This window comes from Pseudonaja textilis, chromosome 9, assembly GCF_049901715.1.
Source record: "Pseudonaja textilis isolate UNSWEBS1 chromosome 9, rPseTex1.2, whole genome shotgun sequence".
In the NCBI taxonomy this organism is placed as follows: Eukaryota; Metazoa; Chordata; class Lepidosauria; order Squamata; family Elapidae; genus Pseudonaja; species Pseudonaja textilis.
This window is the reverse complement of record NC_141998.1, coordinates 12,549,400-12,568,671: the sequence shown is the minus strand read 5'-3', so window position 1 is coordinate 12,568,671 and position 19,272 is coordinate 12,549,400. Positions and strand designations below refer to the sequence as shown.

Sequence of the window (19,272 nt, the reverse complement as noted above, 5' to 3'; positions counted from 1 at the left end):
GATGTTGCAACTAAACCCAAGATCTATCTAATTGTGAAGGAGAGCAATCCAGGTTCACTACCCTAAAGAAAAATATATTGCTTATATGAGCATGATATAGATAAGTCATGTATAAAGATGTCAACATCAGTACTTGGTCAATTTCCAGGCCCCCAATCATGCCAAACTCCTGCTTTTGTAAGGTCACCATTTCTCCTAGTGGTAAGATACACCATGACCTATACACCCTGGATTTGGTTTCCTTTACTAGAAAGCTGTCAGGTACAAATAACCAGGAACATTTGTTGAGTTCAAAGCACTGAAGAGTTTATTACTGCTACCTACACACAAGAATCTAGTCAACTAACAGTCAGAGTTAAACTGATGCTAGATAAGGGTCAACAGAATTCATGGGAGGGGGTTGAACTTTGGTCTCTTGTGGCAATGCAGTGACTCCATACTGATAATCCATTTAACTCCACCTTCATGCTCAGCCTGCTCTTGTCCTATGAAAGCACTTGAAAAGTGCTGTTGGTTTGTCACAGAAGATATATTTTGATTGATTGATTATATTTTGCAAGGCCTTCCTGACTGCTGAGTACTGAGTACTGACAAAGTGGTACGGCATATTTCCTGACTTCTTCCATTGGTGTTGATGGCTAATTCTAAAAGGCAGAAGCTATCTACCATCACAATTTCCTCATTGCCCATTCTAAGGCTGGTTGTTCTTCCTGTTCTCATTAATTTGATCTTCCCCTTATATTATTTTAGTCTGACTTTTTAAAATGTTCTCTTGGACTTTTAGTACTAGAGGTTGCAAGTTCTTTTATGTTTTCTGTTATTAGTGTCATCAGAAAACACAGGTTATTGATATTTCTTCCTCCAATTTTAAAATCATGCTCATCTTTCAATATATTATCTGAATAGTCTGAATAAATAAGAGTATGCAGCCTTATCACACTCCTTTGCCAATCTGAAACCAGCCTATTTCACTATTTTTTGTTTGGACAGGTGCTTCTTGATCTGAATATAGGTTTCTCAAAAGACAATGAGATATTGTAGAATTCCCATTTTTCTAAGCACATTCCATAGTTTGACATAATTAAAAAAAACTAAAAAATTTCTATTATCGATGAAACATGTATTATTTCTAGCATTCTTTTGCCAGAAAGCACTGAAAAGTTCAGAGTTTTCCCACCTTTTAACTTTCCAGTGGATATGCAACCATCAGCCTTGCAACTCTTGAACACTTCATGTTCTCCCATGGATTTCATTTCCTTGTCCATGGCTTCTTTCCACTTTACTTGTTCAATTTTAGGTAATGCCAATACTTCTTTGTAATTCCTTGGCTCATACCATACATTATACATTTTAACTTCACTAGCAGTAAACCTGTCAGGTGGAATCCTCTTGTTCCATCGCTCTGATCTGTGTGGCACTAACAGCTCATGTGTGTCAACCCTGTCTTGCTTCATATCTTGTTCAGTTTCTCCTTCCCGAATGCTGACACCATCACTAAGTGAGTTACCATCAAGGATGGGATTCTACCAGTTCACATCTATTCGCTAGAACTGGTTGTTAACATTCTAAGCAGTTCGGAGAACTGGTTGTTAGAAGAAATTATTGGCCTAATCCTGTAAGGAAGGCAGGAAGGAAACATTCTGGTGTTGCTTACAGAAACTGCCTCTCTGTTAACCCTTATTACATTCTTGGCAGGACTAGACTTTCTGTCTTAGAAACTTCTCTGGAGTTTTTTTTCCCTTCCTTTGCTGGTACTTTGCTTCTGTGGAGTGACCATTCAAAGTTACAATGGCACTGAAAAAAGTGACTTATGACCACTTTTCGCACTTACGACTGTTGCAGCATCCCCACAGTCTTGAGAGGCCAGGCAAAGAGATGTGTGCCTCGATGTGAGTGATATTGAGTTGGCCACACCCAACCAATAACATGACCACCAAGCCATGTCCACCCAGTCACATGACCACCAAGCCACGCCCACCACCTAAGCCATGCCCACATAACCAGTTGTTAGAAAATTTGAATCCCACCCCTGGTTACTGTCACTAAGTGAGTTACCATCACTAAGTGGATCACTGTCACTAAGTGAATCATTCCATAAATTTGTATCAATTCTATTCCAATTTTGCTCTGCAAATCTTGCAGACCTTGAAAACACTATTATTTTGCTCCCATCGCTAAAGCGATAACTCTTTGAGCTGGCTCATAGCCCACAAACCTGAGCTTTCTAGCCTTTGGTTGCCCCTTTCTTCTAATTGCCTTTGGAATATGCACCCACACGTTGCTTCCAAACCTACTATAGTCATCTACAATGATCAGCGCATACTTAGCTCCTCCCAAACTGGCTTGCATTGGGCCCACCAAATCTGCATGTACCATCTGTAGAGATCTTGTTGTCTGCCTTGTGCTACTCTTGCTTACTGGGAATGCCTTGGACTTTGATATTTTGCATAATGCCTTACATCCCTTTAAATGTAATCCTTCTGCATACTGATCCATCTTTTGAACAACTTTAAAGCTGGAATCACCAAGCTTTTTGTGCAAAAGAATGAATCATGGTTTGCAACATTGCCAAATGTTTGTGCACACTGAACTTTTTGTCCCTGTAACATATAAAGGTTATTATGGAGAAAACTCAAACAGAAGCAGACATGTTACGGGTTCAGAGTAGAGCTCTAGTCTTCAGCAAGCAAGCAAGTTAGTTTCTCTTTCAATAGACAGACTCAGAGCTTAACATAGCTTCAGAGCTGCAGAGCTTAATATAGAGTCATGCCTAGACTACTTCTAGTTTCAATTTCCAAACAGTCCTCATTGGCTGACTTAGTTGCCTTGCCTATTCATTGGCTGACCTTGTTACCATGGTCTGTTCCAGTTCATGAATATACTCTGACAAAAAGGGCTGTGATTTTGTCACAGAAGATACATTGATATAAATACAAACAATGACCATGGCATACCATATATTCTGAGAAGGCAAGACATCCATATAATTAATAAAAAAAAACTGTGAACACCGAACCACATTGTTTCTCTGATTCTTTGATGATGTTTCTTGTATTTTATTCAATTTATACTTTAAATAACTCATTTGAAAATAGATGGCTAGAATGTGTTGCAATGTGTTGAAACTTATCAGGTATGTGTGTTATTTCAGCTCTATTTCGGTCAGGAGTTTGATTGGTTTGGGGACATTTCAAATAGTCTTTGATTATACATCTGCTTTTCAAATGGCTTTTGATTACATTATACCCTTTTAGAAAAAATGTCTTAGTTGGATGTTCAGAGGTGGGCAGAAAAACTGCCTCTTTAACTCACATTTCCAAATGTGACTGTAGGGATTGAAAGATAATTTTGTCTGGCTGCATTTTGAAAATAATTTACCAGGAGCATGATATGCATTTTGATAAGAATCTGAATCAATAAGAAAACCAGAATGCAATTATCCATTGGTGCTCATGCATATAAGAATAATAGTAATGCAGCCCAGTAATGAAAATGTATTGGAAAGGTTAAGTATATACCAAGAATTATGGACAAAGACATTTTCCAGCCTAGGAGAAAACATTATTCTTGCTTCCTTGTTTCAGAGTCCTAACTCTGAAGGAGTATGACTTTAGCAATTGTCTCCAAAGCTGTCCCCTGCTTTTTTCAAGAGGATTTATATTCCTTGGAGATAGCTGTATATCCTACCATTTCCCACCATCCAGTCAGAGATGAAGAAGCTTCCTGGATTAGAAGCAAAACATCTTCAAAGAAAAAACAGAAAGTCCAGTTGCCTCTTGAAAAAAACACCTTTGGGACAACCATGACCTGGAGGACTGAGAATCTTCATAGACTTTAGCAGTTGTTACAGTGCTGCTATAACTCGGGGGAAAGAGGGAATGGTTTTATGTGAGGGGCAGGTGCATATGTGTGAATGCACAGCTTCATCTGTGAGTGCTGGCACCTGCCACTCAGCTGTAGCCCACAGATTGAGGACCCCTGCTGTAAAGCGTTATGGGCAGGGGTGAGATTCAAATTTTTAACAACCAGTTCTGTGGGCATGGCTTAGGTGATGGGCGTGGCTTGGTGGTCATGTGACTGGGTGGACATGGCTTGGTGGTCATGGTTTTTTTTTAAAACAAATTTCATTAATTTTTAAAGACATACAGAAACACAAAACATAGAAACATAAAAAACCTCTTTTCTGAAGGTTGCTTAGTCCCAGGTTAAAACTCTTCGTACAGACACAAAATCAAATTCATATTCATTTTATATACCATTCCATATCTTATTAACATTTTCAATTTTCTATATAGCTTCTCCTCTCTTTTAAATTTTCTTAATTTTATTTTATTTGTTTATCTCATCTCAATTCGAATCATAATATTATTCTTTGTCTGTTCTACTTCCATCCATCCATTTATCTTTCTTCTTTAAAGAAAACTTCTGTAAACTAATTGGAATATGACACCTTTATCTCTTTCCCCTACATTTATGATACTTAATATAGAATACATAGCTCACATTGGGATTCTGTTTGGTACATTCTAAAATTATACAATATTATCAATACCAAAACAAATCTATTCATTAATATTAATGTTCATTTATATCTTAAACACTTAGCACATTACTTTTCAATTAAATCACATACTTTTATGGGAGCACCTACTTTCCAAGATTATTCCCCCCCACCACACACATCACATATTTTAAATCATTTCATTAGGCTGTTCCCCCTTCTCCTACTCCAAATCTCACATTTCAAAAAAAAAAAAAATTCCACTAAAACAACATAGTCTAATCATTAATATTAACAATCTTAAACATTTTACCCATTTCAGTTAAATACCATACCTTTATGGGAACACTTATGCTTTCCATGATTATTTCCCCTCCATATCACATATCTTAAGTCATTGTTTCATTAAAGTGTTCCCCTTTTCTTGACAAAAATTTCACTAAGTTATACTAAATATATCATCACATTTTAAATTTCATATTATTTCCAATTTTCTATAATTATTTCTAAGTACAAATGTGAAAATACAATAATACAATCTTGTGTACCTTTCCAGAATCCCTTTTTCAGTAAATTTTACCCATTATCTCTAAAAAACTTTTGTTTCTTTGCATCTTGCTCCCCACCATTGAGACTTCTCATCCCTTCCTTCCTCCCTTGCTTATTCTTCTCCTCGTCCTCTTTACCCCCTTGTCTCTCCACCTCCCTTTTATTCTGCTTTCCTCCTTTCTGTTGTTTTCCAACATAGTGTCCCCTTTTCATCTTATTCTTCCCTTTTTTGGTTATTTTTCCAAGTCTTAAAGTCTTCTTTCCCTTTTTCTCTTTCTCCTTTCCTTCCCCAGCCAAAGTCACTTGTTCATCGAAAATGGCTTCTTCTTTGTCCCAGTCATCCTGTTGCGCATTCAGCTTTACATAAGTACAAACCGCCATTTCTAAAAATTGAAAGAGAGTGCCCAAAGAATCCTTCCCTTCTCGCTTTTCTTTTTCATATTTTTGATATACAAGTTTCAATCCATCCACAAGTGGTGCCATTATAAAGAGAAAAAGTTTTTCCAAACAAACAACCACCCAAGAGCTTTAATCAGAGGTAATTCTCAGAAGTTCCAAAGTCACCAAACAATCCAAACAAGCTGTTTCTTTTAAATACTTTTTAAATACTTTCTCCTTCTTCACTTTCTCTTTCTGGGGGGCTAGGTGGTCATGTTATTGGCTGGGTGTGGCCAACTCAGTATCACTCACATCAAGGTATGCATCTCCTCGCCTGGCCTCTCATGACTGTGGGGATGTTGCAACACTCGTAAATGTGAAAAAATGGTCATAAGTTACTCTTTTCAGTGCCATTGTAACTTTGAATGGTCACTCCACATAAGCAAAATATCAACAAAGGAAGGAAAAAATCTCCAGAGAAGTTCCTGAGACAGAAAGTCTAGTCCTGCCAAGAAGGGTTAACAGAGAGGCAGTTTCTGTAAGCAACACCAGAATGTTTCCTTCCTGCCTTCCTTACAGGATTAGGCCAGTAATTTCTTCTAACAACCAGTTCTCCGAACTGCTTAGAATGTTAACAACTGGTTCTAGCAAATAGGTGCAAACTGGTAGAATCCCACCCCTGGTTATGGGGAAATATATAAGTCTAACTGAGATTGCTTCTGCTATGATGCTAAGCCATAATTCATTGTATATTAACCACTAACTACAATGGCTGGGCAGTTATACTAAAAACAACCCAAATGAGCTATTTTATGTTCTTTTCAGCAGGTGATGTGAAGCTCTTCTCTGTATGAAACAGGGGTAATACCATGGAGCTATCATTTTTCTCTTTCTAAATAGAGATTGATTTCAGGGTGCTGCTTGTTACAAGGTTCTGCGGAGGCTGGGGGAGATCTGTTCAAGCCAGGAATTATTGTTCCTCCTCCATTGTGGTAGCCCAGCTTTCTTTCTCCATATAAGAGCACAGCTGGAGAAGCAACACTGCTTGCTTTAATGGCAAATTTTAGGTGGATTCTCAGAGTGAAAGTTCCAGGCCAGCAGCTCCATCTGTGCTGCAATATATTTATTCTCCAAAAGTCTAGAGATGCATCTGTGCTGATGTGATTGCTGTTTAGATGCACTGATAAAAAATAAGTAAAAATTAAAGAGAGAAGGAAAAGCTGCTGTAAACAAGAGACCACTTGCTTCTTATCTCAGTTGAAATCACTATGGATCTATTAATTGGGTAGACAGAAGATGCTAAAGGGATAAAAAAAATAAATGAAAAAAAAACACAAGCTGCACATTTTGTTCATTAGTTAGAAAGCCTGCTGAGCACATGCTACTGGAAACTAGTTTATAGGATGAGTAATGAGACAGAAGGGGTTGAGGAGGGCAGGGGGAGATACATACAAACCTTGTAGAATAGACTGTGAGTTAACTAGGGATATGAAAAAAAGCTGAAGAGCTGATTAAAAAGGAGCAAAAGACAGAAATATTCATTCAAAAGGGAAGATAGATTAAAATCATGATTCATGTCTTCTAATGGACGTTATAGTGATGATGGTGGTACTGTTTAAGAAGACTGTGCTATCTGTCCAGTTTTGTGTGTATGTGTGTGTGTGTTAAAAGGAAAGATAAGTTGTTACCATGTTTCCAGTGAATAATGCAGAACAGAAGCAACTGAATTGCTATTTCTTCTTGGACTTTCAATAATAATAACAACAATAACAATAACAATAACAACAACAACAACAACAACTATTATTATTATTATTATTATTATTATTATTATTATTATTATTATTATTATTATTATTATTATTATTATTATTATTATTATTCATCCCCTCTATTGCCTGGTTCAGATATCATTAAAAGCATTCAATGCTTTCAATTGATTAACCACGATTGTTGAATAAACCACTATTAACTGGACCAGCTAAGTCTAAAATATACACACTGTTGTCATGTTAAGCTATAACAAAATCAATTAAATTATCATTTATGTCATGTAAAAATTCTCTGAATGAGCCCTTGACCCAATAGCACAAGAATTTCTGATGAGGCCTTCCACAGAAGTTCTTTCAAGACTGTCTGAACACTATTTCTGTCAGGTGCAAAGTGTCAGAGTCATACATGAAGTTGTAGCACAGAAGATTTATTCTATTATATATACAAGAATATAGTAAACTAATGTTTAGCACTAAATTGACCAAAGGAATTCAAGGGGATTTAGACTTGGATCATTTGTGGCAATATAAGGACCCTAAGCTTATAACATGTTTAACCCCAGCTCTGTCTGCTCTTCTCCTATAATTTCTGATCCATCAACTATCAAAGTCCTTGGGTGGTATGTAGAAATCAAACATATTAAAACCACACCTCATTCCATAAATGTAAATTGTTTAATTCTAAAACCTAATGTGAAAAGATATGTTTTTAAAGATTTTATAGCAGTGTTTTAACAAACAGGGAAAATTGAATGCATGCTCTAAAATAAATTGCACCTGGCCAGTGGTATTAATCTAGGAAACTTGAAAAAGATAATAATTCACACTTACGATTAGCCCAGTTATTTTGATAAAAGCTTGCATTATTATTAATAAATGGGGCAGAGTGAAGAGGAGAGGGATAGGGAGGACATGACACTATTTCAAAATAGGCACCATATCTGACTGCAAGCAATTATAGGAAGCCATAATATATCAAATTATAATTATTGAGCTTAGTTGACTGAATGCACAAATAGATGTGGCCAAGTTCCATCTGGTGTGCTGGTCCTTTTTTTCTGGAGAGTGGAGAAAAAGAGATGACTATAATGATCCACATGTTAATTGCCTCTCATTTAGATGATTCTCACATTGTTCTTTTGTGACGCTGGGCTTAAAAATCTCTAAAAATGACAGCCAGTACAAAAATGCATTGACTGATGTCACAATCTTTTTTTCAATGGCTTCTAAGTACTTCCTGGGCCCAACTGATGGCATAGTTTCGACCTGCAATACTAGAAGTCCCTGCATATTTTAATGAACATGGTTTTCAGTAGTTCTTGCATGATGGTTAATATTAAGAGTTGTGAGAGTTATCATCTGACCACAAAATATCCTCCCATCATATGTTTGGGAACAATTTCTTCTTTTTTAAAAAAAGTTGGATGGTTTTTATCAACCCCACCCCTCCCCCCAAAAATCTTGTAAAGTCAGTTGGACTGAAAGATAGTGACAGGTCTAAGGTTGTTCAATGACCTTTTAAGGCTCAAAGGGGTTTTAAACCTTGATGTGCCTGATCCTAATCCAACATATTAATCACTAATTATATTGCTGTCCTCTCAAATAATTATTTCAGGTGATAAAGTTACCTTTTTGATATTCTTCTATACAAGAAATGTAAATAATATTCTTATCCATTTAGTTATTAATGTTGTATAGTATTGCATTTTATTGCCATTTAGTGTTTTTATTGATTTCATTTTGTATTCTCTCTCTCACACACACACATATACACACATAAGGGGTGGAGAGCGAGAAAGAACACACTATTCATTGCTGTGGATGCTCAGTAGGAGAGCAGCACACTTTATAAATTCAGTGAATAAAATACTAACAATATTTTCAACACTTGAAAAAATGTTCCATTTCTCTGCCTCTAACAGTGAGCAGTTTTTGTTCTTTCCCCTGTAATAGGCAGAATATCATTTCACAAGTACATAAAATTATAACTCATTCAAATAAAAAGGAATAATAAAATCATAGGACTATATAGAAGGACTACATCCACATAATGTTAACTAGATATTAAGACATCAAAATGCATCAGTTCATTTTTCTCAATTTGTTTTTACATCAACACAACATATTATATTGTATTTTAGCTATGGGATTTGTGTGTGTGTTCTAACTAGCCTCACCAGACTAATTTTAAATCTATGCAGATTTTTACCTACAGAGAAAATATGTGTATATACATTTTTATATTAGCAAATTTGTCTTTGTATAAAGAAGAAGGAAATGAATATGTTAATTGTTTAATGAATTAGCTAATTTAATAAAATTTTAAACCAAGCATATGAATCTGTCCTGGGTTTTGGCTGGAGAAGGATATTAACAAAAAACTAAAGAAAATAAGGAATGTGATAGCTGTTGTTTTCATGAAACCATTTTTTTCTTTGCTCTAATGAGCACAAATTATTTGCCCATCTAGGGAAAAAATCCTTAGAATCATAGACTACTTTTAATTCAGCCAAGTGGGCCTGTTCCAGTTCAGGATATAACAAATCTCCAAGAAATTAGTCTGTGTTAGTCATGGAAAAAGAAACAAATCTTGGGCAAGTTTCACACATCACATTGAATCATGTTAATTTGTTTTGGACTTTAACATGTGTGTGTGTGTGTGTGTGTGTGTGTGTGTATGGTATTCAGCTTTGTTCAGGTATTTTCCCATGTCATTATAGTTGTGCTTTTAAAGTTGTAGCAACGTTTCGGCAGAATCTCATCTGCCATCATCAGGTTTGTGTATTGTGTTCGGCTGTGAATCAGGCTTTCACAGCCATTTCTGTTTTAAATTTGGTGCTAGCCTATTGCTGTGTTAGAATGGTTTTTCCTTCATCCTGATTGGTTGGGAGTCTTGGTTTGTGTTTATTGGTGTGTTTGCTGTTTGAACACAGTTTGCTGTGTTCTGCTTGATTGGTGTTTCTAATATCTTCTGTCTGTTTTGTAGCATTTTTTGATTGGCTGGCAACATTGTATTTCCTATATTGGAGGCTTTTAGTGCAGCTTGGCTTCGGGTAAAAGGACAGCTATCATTTATTAGGAAGCTAGGTTTCATCTGGGTGCCTGGTTGGGGTGTGTTTGAGCTGGAGGTATCAGAGGAGGTCTGTTTGTGCCCAGATGTTTGCCTGGCTTGTGGTGTGGAGATTTTTTTGTTTGTGAGTGCAGGCTTCCAGATAATTGACAGTCTGGTGGAGTCATCTCTTCTATTCATTCTTTCAAGTCTTTTTTCAATCTCTATGGCTTATCTGATAATTCTGTAGCTAGGGTTTTCTATAGCATCTAGGGTTTTGGTGCCATTGAAGTTGATGCTATGATCTGTGGCTTTCATATTGGACCAGTGAGGAAGTGTGTGCCAGCTTTTTTACTGCATTTTTGTGTTCATTCTGGTGGATACTTATTCTTCTATTGGTCTGTCCGATGTATGTGGAAGGGCAGGATGCACAGGGGACTTCATTATATGCCTTGGTTTTCCAGGTCATTCTTATCTCTGGGGTTTCTGAGGATGGCTGCTATTTTTCTGTCTGTTTTGAAGGCAGTCTTGATGTGATTTACATCTTACTGATTTTATCTGTCGTACCTCTTATGTAGGGCAGGACAGCTGTTCTATAGGTGTGTTCATATTCTAGGTCTCCATTATGTCTCAGTGTGTTTTTGTGGATCAGGCCTGTGATTTTGCTTTTGTGGAAGCCATTGGCTGTCAGTACTTTTGTCAGGGTGCATAGTTCAGTCTTTATGTGTGTCTTGTCTGCCAGGCATTTGGTTCTGGCAATTAATGTTTTGGCCACAGAGTTTATCTGTGCTAGGTGGTGGTGGGATTGGGCATTGAGGTAGCAGTTGGTGTGTGTTTTCTTCTGGTATATGGTGTGTCCTAGTGTGCCATCTGCTTTTTGTAGATTAGTACATCTAGGAATGGTAGTTGTTTGTTTGTTTCAGTTTCCATGGTGAATTTGATTTTTGGGTGTGTGCTGTTTAGGTGTGTTAGGAAATTGTTTAGGTTGTCTTTTCCATGGGGCCAAATAACAAATGTGTCATCGATGTATCTTAGCCATAGTTTGGGTTTGTGGGTGGCATTGGCTAGGGCTCTGGATTCTAATTCTTCCATGAACAGGTTTGCAATGATGGGTGACAGTGGTGATCCCATAGAGGCTCCTTCAATTTGCTTGTATCTTTGTCCTTTGTATATGAAATATGTGTTGGTTACGCAGTGTTCTGCTAGTTCCATGAGGTGTTTGGGTGGTTGAGTCCTGATTCTAACTTTCTGATTTGTAACCCACAAACTGTTGGTTGGCATATTTAATAAAGCATGACAAAGCAAACATTAGGAATTTATGAAGCAGAGCTATATCTCAGTACATGGTCAATATCCTATGAATGTCTTAGATGAAGACATTCAGCATGGGCCTAGGATGGGATCCAGTGGTGGAGCTGTTTTATGGCAGAGGCTTAAAATTTCTAAAGGAAGTAGTCTTTCTTTACAATGTTATTATATGCAATCTATTTAGTCTGCAATGCTGAAAACAGTCCAAGTGAATAGTAGAGCCTTTCCATGGGTTAATTCTCCTGACTATGGAGATAAAGAACTCTTGATGACTTTCTCTGATCCTTCTACTCAATATTTTGAACATGATACTTACATTTATCAGCTAAATGGAAAAATCTATTTTTCATAAAAGTTAGAAATGATGTCTGATAAAAAAAAATGTGACAGTTTAATGTCTTTCCACAGATTAAAATGGTAGAGCTCTCAATAAACCTTGATTTATAGATGTTGATTGTAAAATGGTTATTGTTTCCAAGTCTGTAAATTGTAACAGGTATAATTTGCTTTGGGCAATAAACCTACATAAATGCTTAATGTGTAAGGCTAATTTTCTCTTTGTATCAAGGTAGACAGTCTACTCAAAGTAATAACTGATAGCTTTTACAGACTTGATTTACCTTTATGTAAACAGAGACAGCATATTTTCCAGGATGTACTTTCTATTCTTCTGTAGGAGGACTTATGGATTTCAAAACAAAGAATCAGCGTTCAAAACAAAGGAACAATTTAGGTTCCTTGAGAAAGCAAACCATGATGCATCTGTGACAAAATGCAAATAGTTTTGTAAGAATCTATTAAGCAGCAAATGGTTTTGTAGAAAACTATTAAGCTGGTTCAAATGGATGAATGGTCTTACAGTTTGCTACATCCCTTGAATTACTATGTGCTATTAGTAATCAGTAGTTATTTTATTATAATATATTACTAATAAAAGGAAAGACCATTCATTTAATGCATTTGAAAATGATTCAGTGCTTGGAATACAGATAGAAGTACCCCTAGAATATGCAATTGGTAAGATGTTTTTGGGTTTATTTATTTATTTTTTATTTATTTTGATTTGTCAATCGCTTACAAGATAATGGGTATAGTTATGAATACATGAAATGGGTACATATAAAAAAAATAAAAGAAACAATAGGACAGGGACGGTAGGCACATTGTTGTGCTTCTGAACACCCCCTACAGACCCCTTAGGAAAGGGGTGAGGTCAATAGTAGACAGTCTAAGGTTGAAGTTTTTAGGATTTGGGGAAGAAACCACAGAGTCAGGTAGAGTATTCCAGACATTGACCACGCTGTTGCTGAAGTCGTATTTCCTGCAATCAAGTTTGGTGCAGTTAACCTTGAGTTTGTATCTATTGTGTGCTCTTGTATTGTTATGGTTGAAGCTGAAGTATTCATTGACAGGTAAGTCATTGACAATATATGATTTTATATACCATACTTAGATCAGACCGAAGACGACGTAATTCAAGGTTTTCTAGGTCTAGAATTTCAAATCTGGTGGCATAAGATATTCTAAAATGAGTAGAGGAATGGAGAACTCTTCTTGTGAAATATTTCTGGACTTTCTCAACTGTGTTAATATCAGATACGTAATGTGGGTTCCAGACTGATGAGCTGTATTCGAGTATTGGTCTAGCAAATGTTTTGTATGCTCTAGTTAGTAGTGTGATATTACCAGAGAAAAAGCTACGTAGGATTAGGTTAACAACTCTTAATGCCTTTTTGGCTATGTAGTTACAGTGGGCTCTAGCACTTAGATCATTTGAGATGAGTATTCCAAGGTCCTTTACAGAGCTTGGATCATCAACAAGATCTTAACTATTCAGCTTGTATTTTATTTTCTGATTTTCTTGCCAATATGTAAGACAGAGCATTTATTTGTTGAGACTTGCATTTGTTTGACCATTCTGATACTCAGTCAAGATCTTTTTGAAGGGTAGCAGAATTGTCTGTGGTATTGAACAGCTTTACATCATCAGCGAAGAGAATGCGGTTGCTCTCAATATGATCACAGAGGTCATTTATGTAGAGTATGAAGAGAGTTGGTCCTAGAACACTGCCTTGGAGGACACCACTATTGACAAGTACAGAATTTGATAGGACACTGCCAATTTTCATCATTTGTTGTCTGTTTGACAGGAATGCTTCTATCCAGTTATGCAGTTGTCCAGAGATACCATAATATTTTAGTTTTAGGAGTAGTTTGTCGTGTACAACTGAATCAAAGGCTTTACAGAAGTCTATGTAGATTGCGTCTATTGCTTTGCCCTGATCGAATTGTGTAGTTCATATGTTTTTGCAGTGTAAGAGTTGCAGTTTACAGGATAGTTTTTTTCTGAAACCAAATTGTTTATTAGAGAATAGGTTGTTTGTCTCTAAGTGGAGGATAATGGATTGGTTAATAATTGATTCCATGATTTTACAGGTGATGCAGCATAAGGAGATTGGTCTGTAATTTTTAACCTTTTTGAAGATGGAAATGACTGTGGCTTGTGACCATAGGTTAGGCAAGGAGCTGGTCCTGAAAGATTTTTCAAAGATTATGCTTAGAGGTTCTGCTATGGCAGTGGATAGCTTTTTTAAGAAGTAGGCACATATTCAGACTTCTGGTTTGCCAGGCTTCGGCGGTGGCAGGGATTCACGATCCTGCGCGATCCCTGCTGCGCTAGCCGTCTTGGTGTCTCCGATCCCGATGGGTCTGGAGGACAAGGCTGCCCTGTAGAGGCAGCCGAAGACAGGGGGGATCTGGATAGGGGTTTGGGGGTATCACAGACCCCCTCCCCAGCCGGCAAAACCCCCTTTTCTCAAGGCGGTGGAGTGGCGGTCTGTAATGGCCTCCACAAAGAAGCCGGCAGCTGGACAAGACTGTGCAGGAGGAAGAAGGAGAAAGTTTTAAAGTGAAAGTTCTTTAGCTGAACCGGGACTTTTAAGATACACTTACATCCTGAAAAGCATGATTTTCTGAATGATACATTGTTTCCAGAGGAGACTTTTAAAGCGGCGAATGGAAGTGCTGAAAGGGAAAGTTTACTCTCCCTCCCTTACGGAGTTAACAAATGGACATTGAAAAACCTGCTTTTTTATAGAAGGTAAAAATTTAAAGCTCTTTGTTACAAGTGGGAAGGGAGGGGACTTTAAAAAAAAAAAATTAAGATCTTGTTGGAGGAGATGCCTTGAAGATTTTGAGACTAGAAGTTAACTGCAATAAGGCTTTAAAATACAGATTGGATTTTTTTTTTAATTGATATTACTCCAGGAAGAGAAATTGCAAAGGGAAGAACTTTGTCCACTGTTTGGACTGCTTGATGACCCTGGGACTTTGGGGAACTGTTTTAAGTTTTGAAACATCTTGGTTGTTTTAACAAGAAGAAGAGGAAAAAGAAAAAGAAGAAGAAAAGGTTTATAATGGCTTTTTCTGTTGATGAGTTAAGAAAGGAATATGGAAAAACAAAGAAAGAAGGCAAGGACGCTTTGGGAGAAGCCTTTCGCTTTTTAGAAATGGCACTTGCTATTTACCAGCAAACACAACAACAGATGGAAGAAGCAGAAGCAGAAGCAGAAGAAGAAGAAGACACCTTTAATGAATCAAAAAGTTTGATTAAGAAAGAAAAGAGAAAGAGAGGAAGGAAAATGAAGGACTTAAGACCTAAAAAAACACCCAAAGAGAAAAATAAGATGCAAAATCAACACAATGTTAGAAAGCAAAAGAAAAGAGGAATACAACAGAGAGGGGAAGCTAAAAAGGCGGAGGTTAGGAGAGGGGGGGGTAAAAACACTAGGTGGGATAAGTAAGGAAGGGAAAAGGGGGAAAAAAGCCACAAAGGTATGAAACAAGATGGGAAAAACATTTTTTTTTAAGGGATAAAGGGTAATGTATAATTTAAAAAAAAAAGATTCTGCAAAGTACATATGATAGTATTGTAGTACTTGTATTAGAAATAGAAAATTAGAATTTTATAAGATCTAATAAAAGATTAAAATATTAAATGCTTAATAATGATAGATTTTAAGATTTAATAAAATATTAAAGGGAATGTTTAAAATATTTAGCTTAATTATAGAGTTTAATTGGTTATTGATGTTATTATAAACTTATTATTGCAGCATCTGTCTTTGAAATAGACAATTGGAATGTTACAAGATTTAATAAATTAAAATATTAAAATGTTTAAGATTTAATGATAGATTTTAATATTTAATTATGTACTTAATTATTTTATAGATTTATTCTCTCTTTTTCTTAAAATTTAGTAGGTAATGTACTAAGCAGAATCAGATTGGGATCTAGGTGTTATTTTAAATGTCAATCTAGGGGAACGATAGAAAGGCATCATACTTTGATTAGTGATTCCAGGAGAAATCTTTTTTTTTTTAATTATAGAGCATGAGATAAATGGTTAATTGGAAAAGAATGGACAAAAGATACAAGTATAATGATTTAAAGTAAGATGAAATAAATAAAATAGAATTAAGAAGAGTGAAAAGTGGGGAGAAGTTATATAGAAGATAGAGAATGGTAAATAAGATAGGTAATGGTATATAAGATGGGTATGAATTTAATTGAAGTCCGTACAAAGAGAAGTAATCTGGGGCCAAGCCACTTTCTAAAAAGAAGTTTTATGTTTTTGTGTTTTGTGTGTTTATGTTTGATTGAGAATTAATAAAACCTTGGAGGAATGTCAGATGAGAATAATAGTAAATAAGTCAGAGGGAAATATAAATATGATGACTATAAAATAGATAAATATAGAAACGAAATGTAATTGAATAAGAGTAAAGAGAAATAACGAGAAATTGTTAAAAGATATTTATGTGTCCATATGGAAATGGGATAAATTAGAATCATGTGGTTATAATGTTTTATCTGCCTGTAAAGATTTACAATGGAAAGAGGTTTTATGTTTTCAATGTTTAATGATGTTTTGTTTGTCTTTAAAATTAATAAAATTTGTTTCAAAAAAAAAAGAAGTAGGCACATATTCTGTCTGGTCCAATAGATAGAGATGGTTTTAGATTGCGTAGTGCTTTTTCAACATTGTCTTCTGTAAAATCAATATATATTAGATCATTGTAGTTTTCTGTGGTTTGGCTAGGAAATTCTGGGCATGATCCATTGCTATTTACAAATACTGAGCCAAAGAATGTGTTAAAGATGTTGGCTTTAATAGTGTTGTCATTGCAGTCTTTACCATTAGGTCCTTTCAGGGGTGGAATGGACCTTGAGTCTTTTAGTTTGTTGTTTCCAAAATTGTAAAAAGCGCGGGTGGAATTGGTGTGTAGAAGGTTTTCCTCTTGTTTGATGTGATAATTGGTGCATTCAGTCTTTATCTGGTGGCCTATTTTGTTGTATCAGCTTTTGAAGTTGGCAACGTGACCAGATTTGTTTTTCTGCCAGAGTGCTCTCTTTTTGGATTGAAGTTTCCTTATTGTTATGGGTAATTGTTGTGACTCAAAGGTTTGAATCTGCTCTGTCAGAAGACATAGACTCAAGTGATGAGGAAGATCTGTCATTAAGGTTTGAGCCTGCCTTGTTGACTGACATAAATGGGAGTCAGGAGGAAGAGGAGGACTTGGCTCTAAGATTTGAGCCTGCTTTGCTGGAAGATTCAGAGTCGTCTTCCTCTCCAGAAACTTCCTCCCTGATTGTGCCTCAGGTGTCGGTAGATAATCAGGAGAGTGTGCCGGAGTCATTAGCTGAAGATCAAGCCAAGAAATGGTGGTCTGATGCAAGGTTAAGACGCAGGCAGAAACGTGACATACAACGTAAAAAGAAAAGAGACTGACACACCCTTCAGGGAATATAAGGAGGTGTGTTAGCTCTGAATCCCTGTTCGGGTCAAATTGTCTTTTGGAGCTAGCAGTTCGGATGAATTATTCTGTGTGACGGTCGCTTCTGATTTATTGCCTTGTTCATTATCAGACTTGGTAGGCAGCTTCTGGGAAAACTGCCAAGGACAAATTCAGCCAAGGGAAGCTAACTCTATCGCTTCTGTTTCTGTCTCTTTGAGTATTTCCCTTTGGAAATTTGGACTCTCACCTTGTGGTTACAGGTGAGACAGAACATTTTTGACCCGAACCTTGACACCATCTTCTGACCAAGATGGATAACCAACAGCAACAGCAGCAGATTAACCAACTTCTGCATGATAACCAGGTTTTGCAGCAACAAGTCACCCAACTGGTTAACCAACTTACGTTGCTGCAAGCTCCTGCTGCACCTCCTCCCCCTCCACGTAAGAAATGCCCGGTAGCTGTGCCGGATAAATTCTCTGGACAGCCTGAAATGTTCCCGGCTTTTATGGGGCAATGTCAATTATTTATGTTTCTGCGGCCAGAAGATTTCCCTGATGACTGGGCTCGGGTGGGGTTTGTTATCAGTCTTTTGTCGGGTTTGGCTGCTAGGTGGGCCACTCCTTTATTGGTGCAAAATAGTCCTTTACTAACAGACTATCAGGGCTTTTGGAACCATCTACGCTCGATGTATGAGGATTCCATAAAAGCTCAGACAGCAGCCAGACACTTAAAGGAACTTTGCCAGGGGAAATGCCCCTTGCAGGAGTTTATTTCAGAATTTCGACTGCTCTGCTTGGACTCTGCCTGGAATGAGGCTGCTCAAATGGATGCCTTCCAAGATGATTTGTCGGAGGACATACAAGATGAGTTGGTGCACAAGGAGCCAGCCCTGACCCTTGATGCTCTGGTGGTGCAATGTTTGAGCATTGACGCCTGGCTTCAATGGCACAAGACTAGACGTCCAGTTCTGGAGCAGCCATCCACCTCAAGGCGACAGCATCCTGTACAACCAGCACCCCAGGTCTTCCACAGTGCCATAGCCAGGGCCGAGAAGCTGATGGAGTTGGGTGTGGTTCGACCTTGTTTAACAGCCCAAGAATGTACCCAGAGACTTCAAGGAGGCTTGTGTCTGTATTGTGGGGGGCCTGGACATTTTGTGAATTCATGTCCTGGTAAACGATGGGGGGCACGCAAGCCAGTGCCCGAATCAAACCTTGTACAGTCAGAGAAACGGGGCAGGCCTGACCTCAGGGAAACCCTAGATCGGACACATATTAGTCAACCGTCTGAAGTGGTGGAGGTGAACTCTGGTCCACCTCGACATTTACTTTTAGACATGAGGGTTTTCTTGCAGTCTCAGTCGGAGGGGATTCCTGCAGTTGCCTTAGTGGATTCAGGGCTACTACCAGTTTCATGGATCAGGCCTTCGCAACTCATTTTGATGTCCCTTTGGTTGTGGTGGAGCCTCCAATCAAGGTGGAAACGATTGATGGGCGGGAGCTTCGGGCTGGGCCCATTTGTTTCGCCACCCAGCCGTTACGCCTGCCTATTGGGGACCATGAGGAGGCAATTAGTTTTTACATCACTGCGGACCTCCATCTCCCTTTGGTTCTTGGTATGGCCTGGCTATGGTTACACGATCCTCTGGTGGCTTGGGCGCAGAACGCCATTTTGTTCCCGAGCCTCCAGTGTGTGGACCATCTAAGACATACCTGTGCTGGCCAGGACATCGCCGCCCCTGCTGTCTCCATACCTCCTGAACTATCTGACTTCTCTGATATTTTTAGCGAGAAGGAGGCAGACTGGTTACCCCCACATCGACCCTATGACTGTCCCGTGGACCTTCTGCCCGATGCTCCACTACCCAAAGGTCGCCTGTATTCTATGCCTGAACCTGAATTGGCCGCTCTT

General features: G+C 37.7%; 1 protein-coding gene across 1 annotated transcript in view; it reads left to right on the top strand.

The window, feature by feature from the left end:
- The window catches only part of UNC5D (unc-5 netrin receptor D), a 726,013-nt gene that overhangs the window by 444,439 nt on the left and 262,302 nt on the right, over positions 1-19,272 (top strand). The gene's annotated exons all lie outside the window — the stretch shown is intronic.